Genomic DNA, 19,261 nt, shown 5'->3' on the forward strand with positions numbered 1-19,261 from the left:
TTTTATGGCGGAAATTCGGTAAATGAAGTAATTATACATTTTCTTTCAAATTAACAAATAATTATTGTAACTCTGTTATAGGCGATATCTATTTCGAAAACTTGTTAACTACTACTACATTTTTTTTTTAAATCGAAACAATGAGGCTTTTGCGGATGATGCTGTAATACATCGAGAGATTGTAACAATGGAAAATTGCACTGAAATGCAGGAGGATCTGCAACGAATTGACGCATGGTGCAGGGAATGGCAATTGAATCTCAATGTAGACAAGTGTATTGTGCTGCGAATACATAGAAAGAAAGATCCTTTATCATTTAGCTACAATATAGCAGGTCAGCAACTGGAAGCAGTTAAATTATCTGGGAGTAGGCATTAGAAGTGATTTAAAATGGAATGACCATACAAAATTGATCGTCCGTAAAGCAGATGCCAGACTGAGGTTCATCGGAAGAATCCTAAGCAAATGCAATCCGAAAACAAAGGAAGTAGGTTATAGTACACTTGTTCGCCCACTGCTTGAATACTGCTCACCAGTGTGGGATCCGTACCAGATGGGGTTGATAGAAGAGATAGAGAAGATCCAACGGAGAGCAGCGCGCTTCGTTACAGGATCATTTAGCAATCGAGAAAGCGTTACGGAGATGACAGATAAACTCCAGTGGAAGACTCTGCAGGAGAGACGCTCAGTAGCTCGGCACGGGCTTTTGTTGAAATTTCGAGAACATACCTTCACCGAGGAGTCAAGCAGTATATTGCTCCCTCCTACGTATGTCTCGCGAAGAGACCATGAGGATAAAATCAGAGTGATTAGAGCCCACACAGAGGCATACCGACAATCTTCCTTTCCACGAACAATACGAGACTGGAATAGAAGGGAGAACCGACAGAGATACTCAAAGTACCCTCCGCCACACACCGTCAGGTGGCTTGCGAGTATAGATGTAGATGTAGATGGATGTGTTATTATCAGCAACAGACTGTTTTCTTTGGATTCCTGGCTGTTCCCTGGAATAAACGATTCGTAACTATGTAAACTAAAATAAGCGTCATTATGAACTTTTTGTGGGCTGTGTTGTAGTCACATCCTTGCTCTTCGTGCCGTTGCCTTCACGAGAAGTATTTGGGGGTGGACGTAGCCGTCATGTTCGCCCTGTGTCTCGGCTGCCAGTGACTCGGCGGCGTGTGCCACGACCGGACAGCCGCGGCACGCATTATCGGATTAGCGCCCTCACCACGCGCTCGGCCGGCCTTGGCGTCGCGTGTCTGGAGCGCTGCCGCGCTCCACTCACCCGGCTGCAAACACCTGCTCAGCCGCGCGGGCTCACTGCCCAGCCTGGCTCTAATTACCGAACCGCTCCGCGCGAAATATGTCTTTCACGTGGAGCGTGTTGGATGTGCGGCAAATAGAGCGATTTCATAAAGTGCGGGGGCGTCTCCCTACATCCGTGCAACGAACCGGAGCCTGTCGAGTGATCGAAAGTGAAGTAAGCTTGGTTGTATTAGACTGTTCGATACCTTGATAAATGGTTCCACGTCCCAGTAGTTGAGGTTCACTTCATCGCACGGCTGACTGTGTAGAGTGGCTCTGAGCACTATGGGACTTAACATCTATTGTCATCAGTCCCCTAGAACTTAGAACTACTTAAACCTAACTAACCTAAGGACATCACACACATCCATGCCCGAGGCAGGATTCGAACCTGCGACTGTAGCAGTCGCGCGGCTCCGGACTGAGCGCCTAGAACCGCTAGACCAACGCGGCGGGCTGACTGTGTAGAGTGCATGTACTTTGCAGTGTGTATTGGTTTGTACTTAGTGACAGCCGGCCGGAGTGGCCCAGCAGTTCTAGGCGCTACAGTCTGTAACCGCGCGACCGCTACGGTCGCAGGTTCGAATCCTGCCTCGGGCATGGATGTGTGTGATGTCCTTAGGTTAGTTAGGTTTAAGTAGTTCTAAGTTCTAGGGGACTGATGACCTCAGAAGTTAAGTCCCACAGTGCTCAGAGCCATTTGAACCATTTGAACTTAGTGACGAAAGTAAGGAACACTGAGAATCCGAAACGTAGCCTGCTCCTCCCGAACAGGACACTCCAAGCAGCCGAGCATAGCTTTCCGATCCAATGGACGGATCGCGGTCAGTACAGAGGAGAGATTTGTAATCTGCTGTGGTCTCAACATGACCTACCGTCAGAGCAGCGACGGAACGGAGGGAGGAAAGTGGCCTGTACGTGTGTACAAAACGAGTAGCCAAGTCCTAGACCATTTAGGCCAATGTTGATTGTTAACCCTCCTACCACAGGGCGGTGTCAGATCCCACACGTTTGTTTTCGTTTCCACAGGAAACAACGCTAGTGGGCGCTGGGATATGTTGTTTTTGTAAGCCAAATGAATCCCTTATGACGAAAAAAAACAACAGTTTTTTAGCCAAGTGTCGTATGCGACACGGCAGTGTGACATATGTTCTGATATTCCACCTTGTGACAGGAGAGTTAAGATTGTTTTGTCGAAACTGACATGCCTACAGGCTGCTACGGCTTCCCCGGGCGCAGGGATAGTAACACTGAACATCACGTACAATCCTTTTACAGGGGATAACTTGACTTCTGTGATTGATCTTCCGACTTTTCATTGGTTCCATTTGTCATGAAATAAAGAAAAAGCAGTATACCGAGTGAGGGTTCCAGATATCGAAACGAGTACTACGCCAAATGAAAGTACACTAAGGGCCATGTACTTTGATATGTCATAAGAAGTCGTAACTTCTGTATCGATCGAGGTATTGCAGCAAGTATGGTTTTCATTTAACAAATGTTCAAATGTGTGTGAAATCTTATGGGACTTAACTGCTAAGGTCATCAGTCCCTAAGCTTACACACTACTTAACTTAAATTATCCTAAGGACAACCACACACACCCATGCCCGAGGGAGGACTCGGCACACACCGTTGGGTGGCTTGCGGAGTATAAATGTAGCTGTAGAACCTCCGCCGGAACCAGCCGCACAGTCCATGACTGCAGCGCCTGAGACCGCTCGGCTAATCCCGCGCGGCTCATTTAACAGGGCCGTACACTTTTCGTAATTGCGTTCAATAGGCGTTCAAAAGAAAATTAGTGATATAGCGGTTTTTTATATTAATGTTAAAACGATACGCAAAAGCATCCGAGAAATGAACTAAAATTGGAAAGCAATGTGGCAGGAGTCGGCTAAGCAGTGTAAACACCGCCACCAGTGCTTTTATGCCAGATTCCGTCGTTATATGCAGCTAGACACGCCTTCGCCACTACGATAGAAACCTCATTTCCTCTACGACAGAGTTTTTCATTATCGATTCGACAAAATTTCTTTAACATTCGCCTTACGAAAGTAGCGTATCTATCTTCTGATCATTGGTGTATAAGTCTGTATGCAAGAAATGGTCAAGCAGAAATTACCAGCCGATAGAGGACACAGTTCCTGCTAGTTCTTCAGTGCAGAAAACTAAACTGGCGAAGGGCTTGATACAACGACATAGTATGGCATGATCTTGTTTACAATGCGGCAGACAATTCCGGCCGATTTTCCTTTCAGTTTTAAAATATTTCTCGGATTCGAAGCGCTTTCGCATGCCGTTAAAAAGTATATCATTCCGTTTTAAAAAAACCGTACTTGCTCCAATATCTTGATCGATGGAAGATTTAGACTCTTTCTTACATACCAAACGTGCCTCGTTCGATATTTCTAAACATTTACAAAATAAAGAGGATGCTGCGTCTTACGTGACTTGCCCTGTACAAGAGACTCGATCTGATATAGCAGGCAGAGCATTAATTAGTTTGCATTTTCCACTCTTCGACACTGTTGACTCTGGACGATTAATAAAAGTTCTTTCTGGCGTAGGCAGTGTGATGGAGCCCTCTACTCCGGAAAATACACGATGGGATCGCCACGTAGCGAAAATAAAATATTATAACCTTTTTTTAAAACTGCTGTTTAGAAAATTATAATTTTTACCTGTGAAATGAAGACTACTGTGCCATTTTAGAATAAAAAACAATGGAGAAATAAAGTTTTATTGACAACTACTAATTCAGTCTACCATGGAATGTTCACACAGATTTATATAATTGACCACATTAGTTTTTTCTTAGATAAACTTAACGGCCTTGGGAGAGCCAGTCCTGACAAAACTCTACCATCTGGTGAGCAAGATGTATGAAACAGGCGAAATACCCTCAGACTTCAAGAAGAATATAATAATTCCAATCCCAAAGAAAGCAGGTGTTGACAGATGTCAAAATTACCGAACCATCAGTTTAATAAGTCACAGCTGCAAAATACTAACACGAATTCTTTACAGACGAATGGAAAAACTAATAGAAGCCAATCTCGGGGAAGATCAGTTTGGATTCCGTAGAAACACTGGAACACGTGAGGCAATACTGACCTTACGACTTATCTTAGAAGAAAGATTAAGGAAAGGCAAACCTACGTTTCTAGCATTTGTAGACTTAGATAAAGATTTTGACAATATTGAGTGGAATACTCTCTTTCTAATTCTGAAGGAGGCAGGAGTAAAATACAGGGAGCGAAAGGCTATACAATTTGTACAGAAACCAGATGGCAGTTATAAGAGTCGAGGGACATGAAAGGGAAGCAGTGGTTGGGAAGGGAGTGAGACAGGGTTGTAGCCTTACCCCCGATGTTATTCAATCTGTATATTGAGCAGGCAGTAAAGGAAACAAAAGAAAAATTCGGAATAGGTATTAAAATCCATGGAGAAGAAATAAAAACTTTGAGGTTCGCCGATGACATTGTAATTCTGTCAGAGACAGTAAAGGACTTGGAATAGCAGTTGAATGGAATGGACAGTGTCTTGAAAGGAGGATATAAGATGAACATCAACAAAAGCAAAACGAGGATAATGGAATGTAGTCGAATTAATTCGGGTGATGCTGAGGGAATTAGATTAGGAAATGAGACACTTAAAGTAGTAAAGGAGTTTTGCTATTTGGGGAGCAAAATAACTGATGATGGTCGAAGTAGAGAGGATATAAAATGTAGACTGGCAATGGCAAGGAAAGCGTTTCTGAAGAAGAGAAATTTGTTAACATCGAGTATAGATTTAAGTGTCAGGAAGTCGTTTCTGAAAGTATTTGTATGGAAGTGAAACATGGACGATAAATAGTTTGGACAAGAAGAGAATAGAAGCTTTCGAAATGTGGTGCTGCAGAAGAATGCTGAAGATTAGATGGGTAGATCACATAACTAATGAGGAAGTACTGAATAGGATTGGGGAGAAGAGAAGTTTGTGGCACAACTTGACCAGAAGACGGGATCGGTTGGTAGGACATGTTCTGAGGCATCAAGGGATCACCAGTTTAGTATTGGAGGGCAGCGTGGAGGGTAAAAATCGTAGAGGGAGACCAAGAGATGAATACACTAAGCAGATTCAGAAGGATGTAGGTTGCAGTAGGTACTGGGAGACGAAGCAGCTTGCACAGGATAGAGTAGCATGGAGAGCTGCATCAAACCAGTCTCAGGACTGAAGACCACAACAACAACAAACTGTGCACGTTCTTATTGTCGAACTTTTGGTAAAAAAATACTTAAAGCAACGTACTTTCGCTGTTTTCGGTAAAATTCAGTGTAATGCTCAATAAAAATAAAACTATAACCGAAACAAACAATGTTACAAAAAAATCGTTTATAATTTGATGCACGGCGGTTTCCGTTCATGATTTGACAAAAGGCGATTTCGACGACCAGTCCGTTTATCAAATTCATGAAGAAACAAATCTTGTACGATCTAAAAGAGACAAGAAACTGCGATTGAAGTTCCTAATTATGATGTCGAGAAATTGGTCCATTGAGCAGAACGCGCGCTTAACAATATGTTATAATTTTTAAGAGATATGCAGCGGTATGGTTCATATTTACTATATCAGAGAGTGTTAAAGTCTTTCTTTACTGAAAATAAGAAAACAGTTTGCGTTTTTTTAAAAAGTTGAGACTACCCTATTATAAAAACGTATTAAATAACAAAAAAGAGGCTAGCAATAGCAGGTATAAAAAGATGAAGGAATTAATCTGTTAATGACAAAGTGTTCAAAGTGGTTCAAATGTCTGTAAGCACTATGGGACTTAATATCTGAGGTCATCAGTCCCCTAGAACTTAGAACTACTTAAACCTAACTAACCTAAGGACATCACACACATCCATGCCCGAGGCAGGATTCGAACCTGCGACCGTAGCGGTCTCGCGGTTCCAGACTGCAGCGCCTAGAACCGCACGGCCACAGCGGCCGGCAACAAAGGGTGATAATGAAGAATTAACAGGTCACGGATAATAGTTTCAGAGGGATGAGCTCGGCATCACTGAAGGCTGACAGCGAACCAGGAACTGTGCGTTAATTTTAGAACCGAAAAGCCCTTATGCAGTAGCAATCCCAAATGTATAGGAATGCAGAAAATTTCAATACCTTCTCCAAAATGTGAAACGAAAAGGTGGACCGGACATCCGAGCAGATGTTAAAGTGACTTTCAGATGCAGGTGGTTTTCTTTCTCTACACAGCTAACGTCTGGGTTACTCAAAGCTTTCTTGTTGCTCAAACACCTCACGAACAAACGAATAAACACTCCAGGATTACGGTTTGAGCAAACAAAGAGGCGGCAAGAGTAGCTCCATTAGCCGGCTAATGAGCGTGTTCACTGCGGGGCGTTAGACAGTACGTCAAACAGCGAGCAGAAAATAAACGCAAACAGACTGAAATGGCGGCCGCTGCACGTCGGCGCAGCCTCGTTAACGTGCTGGGAGACGCGATCGTAAACGTTAGTAATGGTACGGGGAGGAACGCGCCGCTGACGAGCTGGCAGCCTTAAAGTTGGGAGAACGCTCCCGGCTTGTCAGGTACAGCTTATTGCAGCTCCGTGGGCCGAGCTTTCTCCCATGTGTTCTTGCTGGACGGACTGGAAGCGCCTACACTGCTTGCTGCGCACCAAGCAGCCGCTATCAGCTGAACCTCTAATGACAGTAATTTGCCACCGTCCACAACATATAGAAGCGGAAAATTAAAACATAAACCAATGTACTGAAACACGAAAATAGTGCACTTATAACATACATCGTTTCCATACTTGCATGAACGCGTTTGCACTCAACGACTTATTATTGTTTTTTGGGGCTTTGGACACCGGCGTATACAACGCCGTGCTTACATGTGGCAGGACAAGTAAGTCAAAGTAGTTAAATTTTATGTCGTCTTACGACAGATTGTTTTATTATCTGTTCATCATCTGCCATCAATAATGGGAGTTTAGCAATCCTTAAAAAAGGAATACCTCGCACAGCTACACTATTGGCCATTAAAATTGCTATACCAATAAGAAATGCAGATGATAAACGGGTATTCATTGGACAAATATATTATACTAGAACTGACATGTGATAACATTTTCATGCAATTTGGGCGCATACATCCTGAGAAATCAGTACCCAGAACAACCACATCTGGCCATAATAATGGCCTTGATACGCCTGGGCATTGAGTCAAACAGAGCTTGGATAGCGTGTACAGGTACAGCTCCCCATGGAGCTTCAGCACGATTCCACAGTTCATCAAGTGTAGTGACTGGAGTATTGTGACGAGCCAGTTGCTCGGCCACCATTGACCAGACGTTTTGAGTTGGTGAGAGATCTGGAGAATGTGCTGGCCAGAGCAGCAGTCGAACATTTTCTGTATCAAGAAAGGCCCGTACAGGACCTGCAACATGCGGTCGTGCATTATCCTGCTGAAATGTAGGGTTTCGCAGGGATCGAATGAAAGGTAGATCCACGGGTCGTAACACATCTGCCGGCCGAAGTGGCCGTGCGGTTAAAGGCGCTGCAGTCTGGAACCGCAAGACCGCTACGGTCGCAGGTTCGAATCCTGCCTCGGGCATGGATGTTTGTGATGTCCTTAGGTTAGTTAGGTTTAACTAGTTCTAAGTTCTAGGGGACTAATGACCTCAGCAGTTGAGTCCCATAGTGCTCAGCGCCATTTGAGCCGTAACACATCTGAAATGTAACGTCCACTGTTCAAAGTGCAGTCAATGCGAACAAGAGGTGACCGAGACGTGTAACCAATGGCACCCCTACCATCACGCCGGGTGATACGCCAGTATATCGATGACGAATACACGCTTCCAATGTGTGTTCACCGTGATGTCGCGAAACACGTATGCGACCATCATGATGCTGTAAACAGAACCTGGATTCATCCGAAAAAATGACGTTTTGCCATTCAAATGGTTCAAATGGCTCTGAGCACTACGGGACTCAACTGCTGAGGTCATAAGTCCCCTAGAACTTAGAACTACTTAAACCTAACTAACCTAAGGACAACACACACATCCATGCCCGAGGCAGGATTCGAACCTGCGACCGTAGCGGTCGCGCGGTTCCAGACTGTAGCGCCAGAACCGCTCGGCCACCAGCGGCCGGCTTTTGCCATTCGTGCACCCAGGTTCGTCGTTGAATACACCATCGCAGGCGCTCCTGTCTGTGAGGCAGCGTCAAGGGTAACCGCAGCCATCATCTCCGAGCTGATAGTCCATGCTGCTGCAAACGTCGTCGAACTGTTCGTGCAGATGGTTGTTGTCTTGCAAACGTCCCCATCTGTTGACTCAGGGATCGAGACGTGGCTGCACGATCCTTTACAGCCATGCGGATAAGATGCCTGTCACTTCGGCTGTTAGTGATACGAGGCCGTTGGGATCCAGCACGGCGTTCCGTATTATCTCCTGAACCCACCGATTCCACATTCTGCTAACAGTCATTGGATCTCGACCAACGCGAGCAGCAATGTCGCGATACGATACACCGCAATCGCGATATGCTACAATCCGGCCTTTATCAAAGTCGGAAACATGATGGTACGTATTTCTCCTCCTTAGACGAGGCATCACAACAACGTTTCACCAGGCAACGCCGGTCAACTGCTGTTTGTGTATGAGAAATCGGTTGGAAACGTTCCTCATGTCAGCACGTTGTAGGTGTCGCCACCGGCGCCAACCTTGTGTGAATGCTCTGAAAAGCTAATAATTTGCATATCACAGCAACGTCTTCCTGTCGGTTAAATTTCACGTCTGTAGCACGTCACCTTCGTGGTGTAGCAATTTTAATGGCCAGTAGTGTACAACACCACAGCAGTTTCTTTACTTTCTGAGCAGGACATTTTACTTATTTGAGTCCGTAGAACGTTAGAATACAATTTAAAAACTGCAATCGAATATTAATTACAGAAAATTTCACATTCTGAGTCCAACGTTTAGCAACCAGAATGGCACGGTTATTCCATACAAACAAGTCTTCCATTCCACTGGGACCGCTCGTGGTGTTGGTGCACAAGTGTTGAGAGTCCTGCCACATTCACAACATTCATCATTGATACCCCAGTTCTTCAAATTAGACTTGCACTCTTGTTCTCAGCCTGTTGAGGATTTTCCAGGTCCCGTATTGGAGATGACAGCCTGATGGTAGCTTGCCTTTTTGTCCATAATCCTCCAGAAGACTTCGTTCTCCACAGCTCAGTTCGGCGGGCTTCTGTTCAGCTTTGAGTTGGTGCTTTAGTAAGTAGGGAGCTTTTCTGGATTTCAGTCGTGATGCATAGGTGTGCGTCCCGAACAATGGATGCCTTGAATCTGTCTCTTGCTGCTTCTTTTCATTCCCTGCTACTACCTGTCTCCCTACATCTGGAGGTGCTACTCCCACGAATGGAAATACCTTGTTGAGTGGGGTTGGTAGGCACCCTGTGACCATGCAGCCTGTTCAAAAATGGTTCAAATGGCTCTGAGCACTATGGGACTTAACATCTTAGGTCATAGAACTACTTAAACCTAACTAACGTAAGGACATCACACACATCCATGCCCGAGGCAGGATTCGAACCTGCGACCGTAGCAGTCCCGCGGTTCCGGACTGCAGCGCCCAGAACCGCACGGCCACCGCGGCCGGCTATGCAGCCTGTCTCGTCAAGAGCCACATCAGCTTGGATAGCGTGTGAAGAGTTGCTCCAGACTGTAATGGCGTGGTCTGCAGCAGAGAAACACACGGCAAGGGGGGGATGTGCGGAGGACGCTGAGCTGTGGTGTTTGTCAGCTTAGGACTAAGGTTGCTCCTGGTAAATACCTTCTGTCTGGTGTTCATACAGTGTTGTTTGTAGGTTAACACACGATCCAACTTTAACCCTGGGTGTTGCGGGTGGGCACAGGATATTGATAGAAACTTTTCAACTAGTGCTAGTTCGCAAACGAGTGATAATTTTGGTATGTCGTAATAAAATGGGTCATCAAAAGTCTCAGCAGGCGATTTTCCATTTGAAGATGTGCCGTATATGGCCCTCGAAATTGGCGGTTAGCTGAAGCGTAGGCTCGATATCTGAGAAGCCTGTTGCAGAAAGGTGCGTGTGTAGTGATCACTGCAGCACTGCTCAAGAATTAGTATTTCTGACCAGCAACGTCTACAGTGGATCGTCAGTGTCAGAGGAATGAAGCTTCCACACGCCGCGCAGCACGAGCGCTCGGTGTTTGACGAACACAAGTCACGTTGCGTCTTCAGGTGAATACGGCGCGACCGAAAGTCCACTGGAATGTAGATCGCCGCCGATTTGAATGTGGGACATCAGGAACACATTTCTACGAGGGCTCTATGGAGGCAATTGCACCTGCTTGCGAATATGCGAACTACTCCAGAACATAAAGAGCAATAGGGACACTACGCCACGTCCACCACCCTTCCGAAAAAACAGTGGAACGTAGTAAAACAAACACGCGTTACGATAGTATCTACTTAGCGCTGCAACCTTCTTCCACAGGAGCTGCAAGTTAAGCAACCAGCCTGTAAAATAATAGCCTTTGCTGATGATATTATAATAATTGCTCGGACTATCACTGAAACCAGGCACACTCAAGAGGAGCTTCATACGACCTCTATCACATCCGATCCCCAAATGTCTTACGATAAAGCGCTACACGTGGACTCCATGCTCACAGACGTGAGACGACCCATGTCAACATCAGGCATTAACTTACAGGGTGTTTCAAAAATGACCGGTATATTTGAAACGGCAATAAAAACTAAACGAGCAGCGATAGAAATACACCGTTTGTTGCAATATGCTTGGGACAACAGTACATTTTCAGGCAGACAAACTTTCGAAATTACAGTAGTTACAATTTTCAACAACAGATGGCGCTGCGGTCTGGGAAACTCTATAGTACGATATTTTTCACATATCCACCATGCGTAGCAATAATATGGCGTAGTCTCTGAATGAAATTACCCGAAACCTTTGACAACGTGTCTGGCGGAATGGCTTCACATGCAGATGAGATGTACTGCTTCAGCTGTTCAATTGTTTCTGGATTCTGGCGGTACACCTGGTCTTTCAAGTGTCCCAACAGAAAGAAGTCACAGGGGTTCATGTCTGGCGAATAGGGAGGCCAATCCACGCCGCCTCCTGTATGTTTCGGATAGCCCAAAGCAATCACACGATCATCGAAATATTCATTCAGGAAATTAAAGACGTCGGCCGTGCGATGTGGCCGGGCACCATTTTGCATAAACCACGAGGTGTTCGCAGTGTCGTCTAAGGCAGTTTGTACCGCCACAAATTCACGAAGAATGTCCAGATAGCGTGATGCAGTAATCGTTTCGGATCTGAAAAATGGGCCAATGATTCCTTTGGAAGAAATGGCGGCCCAGACCAGTACTTTTTGAGGATGCAGGGACGATGGGACTGCAACATGGGGCTTTTCGGTTCCCCATATGCGCCAGTTCTGTTTATTGACGAAGCCGTCCAGGTAAAAATAAGCTTCGTCAGTAAACCAAATGCTGCCCACATGCATATCGCCGTCATCAATCCTGTGCACTATATCGTTAGCGAATGTCTCTCGTGCAGCAATGGTAGCGGTGCTGAGGGGTTGCCGCGTTTGAATTTTGTATGGATAGAGGTGTAAACTCTGGCGCATGAGACGATACGTGGACGTTGGCGTCATTTGGACCGCAGCTGCAACACGGCGAACGGAAACCCGAGGCCGCTGTTGGATCACCTGCTGCAATAGGTGCGCGTTGCCCTCTGTGGTTGCCGTACGCGGTCGCCCTACCTTTCCAGCACGTTCATCCGTCACGTTCCCACTCCGTTGAAATTTTTCAAACAGATCCTTTATTGTATCGCTTTTCGGTCCTTTGGTTACATTAAACCTCCGTTGAAAACTTCGTCTTGTTGCAACAACACTGTGTTCTAGGCGGTGGAATTCCAACACCAGAAAAATCCTCTGTTCTAAGGAATAAACCATGTTGTCTACAGCACACTTGCACGTTGTGAACAGCACACGCTTACAGCAGAAAGACGACGTACAGAATGGCGCACCCACAGACTGCGTTGTCTTCTATATCTTTCACATCACTTACAGCGCCATCTGTTGTTGAAAATTGTAACTACTGTAATTTCGAAAGTTTGTCCGCCTGAAAATGTACTGTTGTCCCAAGCATATTGCAACAAACGGTGTATTTCTATCGCTGCTCGTTTAGTTTTTATTGCCGTTTCAAATATACCGGTCATTTTTGAAACACCCTGTAGATATAATTATCGCCAACACTCACTTATACAGGATGGTCCATTGATCGTGACCGGGCCAAATATCTCACGAAATAAGCGTCAAACGAAAAAACTATAAAGAACGAAACAAGTCTAGCTTGAAGAGAGAAACCAGATGGCGCTATGGTTGGCACGCTAGATGGCGCTGCCGTAGGTCAAACGGATATCAACCGCGTTTTTAAAATACGAACCCCATTTTTATTACATATTCGTGTAGTACTAAAGAAATATCAATGTTCTAGATGGACCACTTTTTTCGCTTTGCGATAGATGGCGCTGTAATAGTCACAAACATATGGCTCACAATTTTAGACGAACAGTTGGTAACAGGTAGATTTTTTAAATTAAAATACAGAACGTAGGTATGTTTGAACATTTTATTTCGATTGTTCCAATGTGATACATGTACCTTCCTGAGAACGCATGCTGTTATAGCGTGATTACCTGTAAATACCACATTAATGCAATAAATGCTCAAAATGATGCCGTCAACCTCAACGCATTTGGCAGTACGTGTAACAACATTCCTCTCAACAGCGAGTAGTTCGCCTTCCGTAATGTTTGCACGTTCAGTGACAATGCACTGATGCATGTTGTCAGGCGTTGTCGGTGGATCACGATAGCCAATATCCTTCAACCTTCCCAACAGAAAGAAATCCGGGGACGTCAGATCCGGTAAACGTGCGGGCCATGGTATGGTGCTTCGACGACCAATCCACCTGTCATGAAATATGCTATTTAATACCTCTTCAACCGGACGCGAGCTATGTGCCGGACATCCATCATGTTGGAAGTACGTCGCCATTCTGTCATGCAGTGAAACTTCTTGCAGTGACATCGGTAGAACATTACGTAGGAAATCAGCATACATTGCACCATTTAGATCGCCATCGATAAAAAGGGGGCCTATTATCCTTCCTCCCATAGTGCCGCACCATACATTAACCCGCCAAGGTCGCTGATGTTCCACTTGTCGCAGCCATCATGGATTTTCCGCCGCCCAATAGTGCATATTATGCCGGTTTACGTTACCGCTGTTGGTGAATGACGCTTCGTCGCTAAATAGAACGCGTGCAAAAAATCTGTCATCGTCCCCTAATTTCTCTTGTGCCCAGTGTCAGAACTGTACACGACGTTCAAAGTCGTCGCCATGCAATTCCTGGTGCATAGAAATATGGTACAGGTGCAGTCTATGTAGCATTCTCAACACGGACGTTTTTGAGATTCCCGATTCTCGCGTAATTCGTCTGCTACTAATGTACGGATTAGCCGCAACAGCAGCTAAAACACCTACTTGGGCATCATCATTTGTTGCAGGTCGTGGTTGAAGTTTCTCATGTGGCTGAACACTTCCTGTTTCCTTAAATAACGTAACTATCCGGCGAACGGTCCGAACACTTCGATTATGTCGTCCAGGATACCGAGCAGCATACATAGCACACGCCCGTTGGGGATTTTGATCACAATAGCCATACATCAACACGATATCGACCTTTTCCGCAATTAGTAAACGGTCCATTTTAACACGAGTGGTGTATCACGAAGCAAATACCGTCCGCACTGGCGACATGTTACGTGATACCACATACTTATACGTTTGTGACTATTACAGCGCCATCTATCACAAAGCAAAAAAAGTGTTCCAACTAAAACATTCATATTTCTTTACGTACTACATGAAAATGTAATAAAAATGGGGGTTCCTATTTTAAAAAACGCAGTTGATATCCGTTTGACCTATGGCAGCGCCATCGAGCGGGCCAACCATAGTGGCACCTGGTTTCCCCCTTTAAGCTAGACAAGTTTCGTTCTTTGTAGTTTCTTCGTTTGACGCTTATTTTGTGAGATATTTGGGCCAGTCACGATCAGTGGACCAGCCTGTATAGAGTAACCCATGAAACTGCACAGGAAAGTTCTAAAAAGCCTATACAATGCCTTGGCATATGGGTAACAAGAAAACTGTTTCCACCAAAATTAAATTTCATAGTTATTATAGATTCATTCCCTCAAAACCACTTTACATAATAGATACAGCGTTATTAACTGCCAGGGTTTACCCCATCGAAAATGCAATGACGACAAACTATCTGGATGTGCTAAAGCTGAAAATAATTATGTTCTCTGACCGCTAGATGTAGCTCCATTGTAAAGTAATGAGGTCTGGAAATTTACTAACATATAGCAAGAAGGGCGAAGAAAATGTTTGTCATAAACGGAACACAAGAAAGCAAGATACGATGACAGCTTATTTCCAAAAGGATGTCACGGAAGTTCATGTTGAATCACAGACAACTACATAGATTACATACAGACAGAAGATGGACTCTCTGAAGTTCACGTCCAGACAACAGACAGAAAGGAGTCTGAAGCTCAAATAGCCATTGACATTTGACAGATAACATATCTGTAGTGAGAAGACGAATACGTTTTGGGAAGATAAGAACATCGCAATAAACTCCTAGCCTCTTTCTTCCTACCCTTCCAAAAGTTATTAGTACTTCTCGTTACAACTGTAATAGCGACACACATACTTCTTATGTAGCTGCACATATTTTTAAACTATATATTAGTTCAGTGATTCACTATAGGATGCGCTAGTAGTGCTTCTCGTGATCAGGCGAAACATGTTTGCACAAATAAACAATGTAAAGCAATAGCAAAAACCGGTCATTTGTTACGGACATGCACGCAGATGATATAAAAGCATGTAGCACAACCGATTAAGATCCGTCCACATCACGAACACTGAGAGAGTCCTAAGCATTTAGAGTTTGAAAGATTGATTCTAGAACACCAGATCATATTCACGGCGTCATGGGACCGTTTACGCAATACACAGTAATGCTTCTGAAATAGGACGCGTGCTATGGGCGTATACCACGTAACCACTTTGATAGACACGGATCCACTACTACCTTCGGAGGATGCAGGTGCTAGTACTACCCGATATGGTACCTCCTATGGAATTCGTGCAGTGGAGCGCCACGAGCGTTGTTCAGAGACGAGGCCTACGTTAAACACAAGGCTGGATTTACAGAGGGTGGCCGCCTAGGCCACAGACCTTTCGCTCCCCCTTTCTGTCTCCTCTCGTTAGCTTCCAGTTTCCTACCTTTTAAGTTTTCATGCATTTTTAATTGATCCACAAAAATTAAAATCAATAATGGAATTTCCAGAATGAGATTTTCACCCTGCAGCGGAGTGTGCGCTGATATGAAACTTCCTGGCAGATTAAAACTGTGTGCCGGACCGAGACTCGAAGAACTCGAGACCTCTGCCTTTCGCGAGCAAGTGCTCTACCAACTGAGCTACCCAAGCACGACTCATGCCCAGGAGACGAGGTACTGGCAGAACTAAAGCTGTGAGGATGGGTCATGAGTCGTGCTTGGGTAGCTCAGTTGGTAGAGCACTTGCCCGTGAAAGGCAAAGGTCCCGAGTTCGAGTCTCGGTCCGGCACACAGTTTTCATCTGCCAGGAAGTTTCAATAATGGAATTATTTTGAGCATATCATGGACTCCGCACATATATTCGTCAAGTCTCTCTGCTTGATCGTCATCTTCCTTTTTCCCGTCAATAGTTCGTTTCTTCTTTCTTGCACCATTTAGCATTTACACGTGGCTCATCTTGTTGGACAGACGATAAGGGATAGTCAAATGAAAACGAGAGAAATGGAGAAAGTAAACTGTTTATTATTTCAAAAGTAATCAACTTAATTGTCAATACATTATCCCGCTGTGAGACAAGAAGGTCAGTAGCTTCACTGAAAAACGTTTGCGGTTGCCTACGGAACCATGATTGTACCCAGCCGTGCAGCTCTTCGTCCCGAAGCAAATCGACGGTCACGAACATCTTTCTTCAGCGCTCCAAAAACATGGAAATCGCATGGGGGGAGATCGGGTTCTGTATGCCTGATGTGTAACGACTTCTCAACGAATCTTCTACAGCGTAGTCGAAACGGCATTATTCTGTTGCAAGACAACGCCCGCCCATATGTTGCCACGGTTGTTTCGACTGGGTTGCAGAAGTTTCGCTGGGAAGCCCTTGCACATGTTCCATACAGTCGCGACCTCTCTGCCGTGTGATTTCCGTATTTTTGGAGCCCTGAAGAGCGAGATTCGTGCCGTCGATGTGCATCGCTCGGTGCGATCATGCTTCCGTAGACAACCAAAAACATTTTTACATGAATGCTTGACCGTTTAGTCTCAAAGTGGGATAAATCTGTTAACAGTTATGACAATTATTTTTGATATAATAGATAGTTTACTTACTTCTTTTCAGTCTATGTTCTTTTCATTTGACTGTCCAAAATACGCGCAGTGATGACAACTGACAACCAAAGGGACGCCAACTTATACATGATTCGATGTCAAACATAATTGTTATATGCGCTGTCTAACTTGACATTCAGCGTGGGGGATGCTGGAAGCTCCGTTGGGGATTAGGCCAGTTCCACCACTACAAGTATTCCCCACGTGGAACGTCAAGTTAGACTGCGCGTATAGTATACAGTACTTGCCGATCAGCAACATTCACAACCGTGGTCCAGATGAACTCAACAGGGAACCAAACTCTACTCTAGCGTCTGCAATACTCGATGCTGGCTTGTCTTCCATGTTCTGAAATTGTTGTTGTTGTTTTACAAAGCTTACCGAAAATACAAGAGCCAACTGAAATCTCTCGGTGCCCTACGCCTCTGCGTAAATTTTTAGATCCAACTACCAAAAGTTATTTGAGAACATTTGTCTGGAATGATACTTAGATCATATTACGAAAACTGTTCTCATTCCACTCTTAATCCGCATCAACCTCTGGCACCAACTATGAAAAGCCAAAGAAACTGGTACACCTGCCTAATATCGTGTAGGGCCCCGCGAGCGCGCGGAAGTGCCGCAACACAACGTGACATGGACTCGACTAATGACTGAAGTAGTGCTGGAGGGAATTGACACCATGAATCCTGGAGGCCTGTCCATAAATCCGTAAGATTACCGGGAGGAGGTGGGGATGGAAATCTTTTCTGAACAGTACGTTGCAAAGCATCCCAGATATGCTCAATAATGTTCAGTCTGAGGAGTTTGGTGGCCAGCGGAACTTGTTAAACACAGAAGAGTGTTCCTGGCGCTACTCTGTAGCAAGTCTGGACGTGTGGGGTGTCGGAATGCATAATGGACATGAATGGATGCAGGTGATCAGACAGGAAGCTTACGCATCTGTCACCCGCCAGAGTCGAGTCTAGACGGATCAAGGATCCCACATCACTCCAACTGGACACGCCCCACATTACCACAGAGCTTCCACTAGCTTGCAGAGTACCCTACTCACATGCATGGTCCATACCCTTACACGTCCATCCTCTCTATACAATTTGAAACGAGACTCGTTCGACGAGGCAACATGTTTCCAGTCATCAACAGTCCAATGTCGCTGTTGACGGGCCCCGTCATGAAGAGTACACGAATGGGCTTGCGGCTCCGAAAGCCGATGTCGATGACGTTTCGCTGAATGTTTCGCACGCTGACAATTGTTGATGGCCCAGCATTGAAATCTGCAGCAATTTGCGGAAGGGCTAGAATTCTGTCACGCTGAACGAATCTCTTCAGTCGTCGTTGGTCCTGTTCTTGCAGGATCCTTCCCCGGCGATGTCGCAGTTTTGATGTTTTATCGGGTTTCTGATGTTCACGGTACACTCGTGAAGTGGTCGTACGGGAAAATCATCACATCATCGCTACCTCGGAGATGCTGTGCCCCATCGCTAGTGCATCGACTGAATCACCACGTTTAAACTCAGTTAAATCTTGATAAACTGCGATTGTAGTAGCAGTAACCGATCTAGAAACTGCGCCAGACACTTGTTTTATTTAGGCGTTGCCGACCGCAGCGCCGTATTCTGCCTGTTTACATTTCTCTGTATTTGAATACGCAGCCTGTACCAGTTTCTTTGGCGCTTCATTATTGGTTGAGCTCCAGTGCACTTACGCGTTGCAACGCGCTCACAGCGATTTATCGACTGCAGGGAACAGTGCTTACGCTGAGCAGCGACTGGTGCATAGCTGGCACGTTCACCACTCGCCCATTGAGTTTCTTATATTGAGGTATGTGAGGCGTGTGGTGTAAACAGTTGTGCCGAGCTGACTGCCCGAAACAATGACGAGTTTCACACCTTGGAACAGAACAATTTAACTCACTGCACTGCAGAGGTGTCAAGCGTGTAATGAGGCTTGGGGGTAGACTGTTCTAACATGTGTTATACATTTATTCATAGATACCTTAAATAAAATGCAGTTTGTTTACAGTTGTTGGATTCATTCTGAGAAGCTTACGTACATATCAATGATAGTTAGTTAGTTGTTTATTCATCCACAAATCGTTTTAAAAGGCATTACACATGTCGGTTTGATACATGTCGGTTAACAAACGTACGTGCATATAATTATTTATAGTCTACTTAATTCATCAAAAGTTCAAATGGTTCAAATGGCTCAGAGCACTATGCGACTTAACTTCTGAGGTCATCAGTCGCCTAGAACTTAGAACTAATTAAACCTAACTAAACTAAGGACATCTCACACATCCATACCCGAGGCAGGATTCGAACCTGCGACCGTAGCGGTCGCTCGGCTCCAGACTGCAGCGCCTAGAACCGCAC

General features: G+C 45.1%; 1 protein-coding gene and 1 non-coding gene across 2 annotated transcripts in view; both read left to right on the top strand.

The window, feature by feature from the left end:
- Positions 1-19,261, top strand: part of LOC126236956 (cGMP-dependent protein kinase, isozyme 2 forms cD4/T1/T3A/T3B) — a 582,919-nt gene that overhangs the window by 167,352 nt on the left and 396,306 nt on the right. The window lies entirely within an intron of this gene.
- On the top strand, positions 15,998-16,072 carry Trnas-uga (transfer RNA serine (anticodon UGA)). The gene has a single exon. It is a non-coding gene; the product is annotated as a tRNA-Ser (tRNA).

The sequence above is a fragment of the Schistocerca nitens genome, chromosome 2 (genome assembly GCF_023898315.1).
Source record: "Schistocerca nitens isolate TAMUIC-IGC-003100 chromosome 2, iqSchNite1.1, whole genome shotgun sequence".
Lineage (NCBI taxonomy): Eukaryota > Metazoa > Arthropoda > Insecta > Orthoptera > Acrididae > Schistocerca > Schistocerca nitens.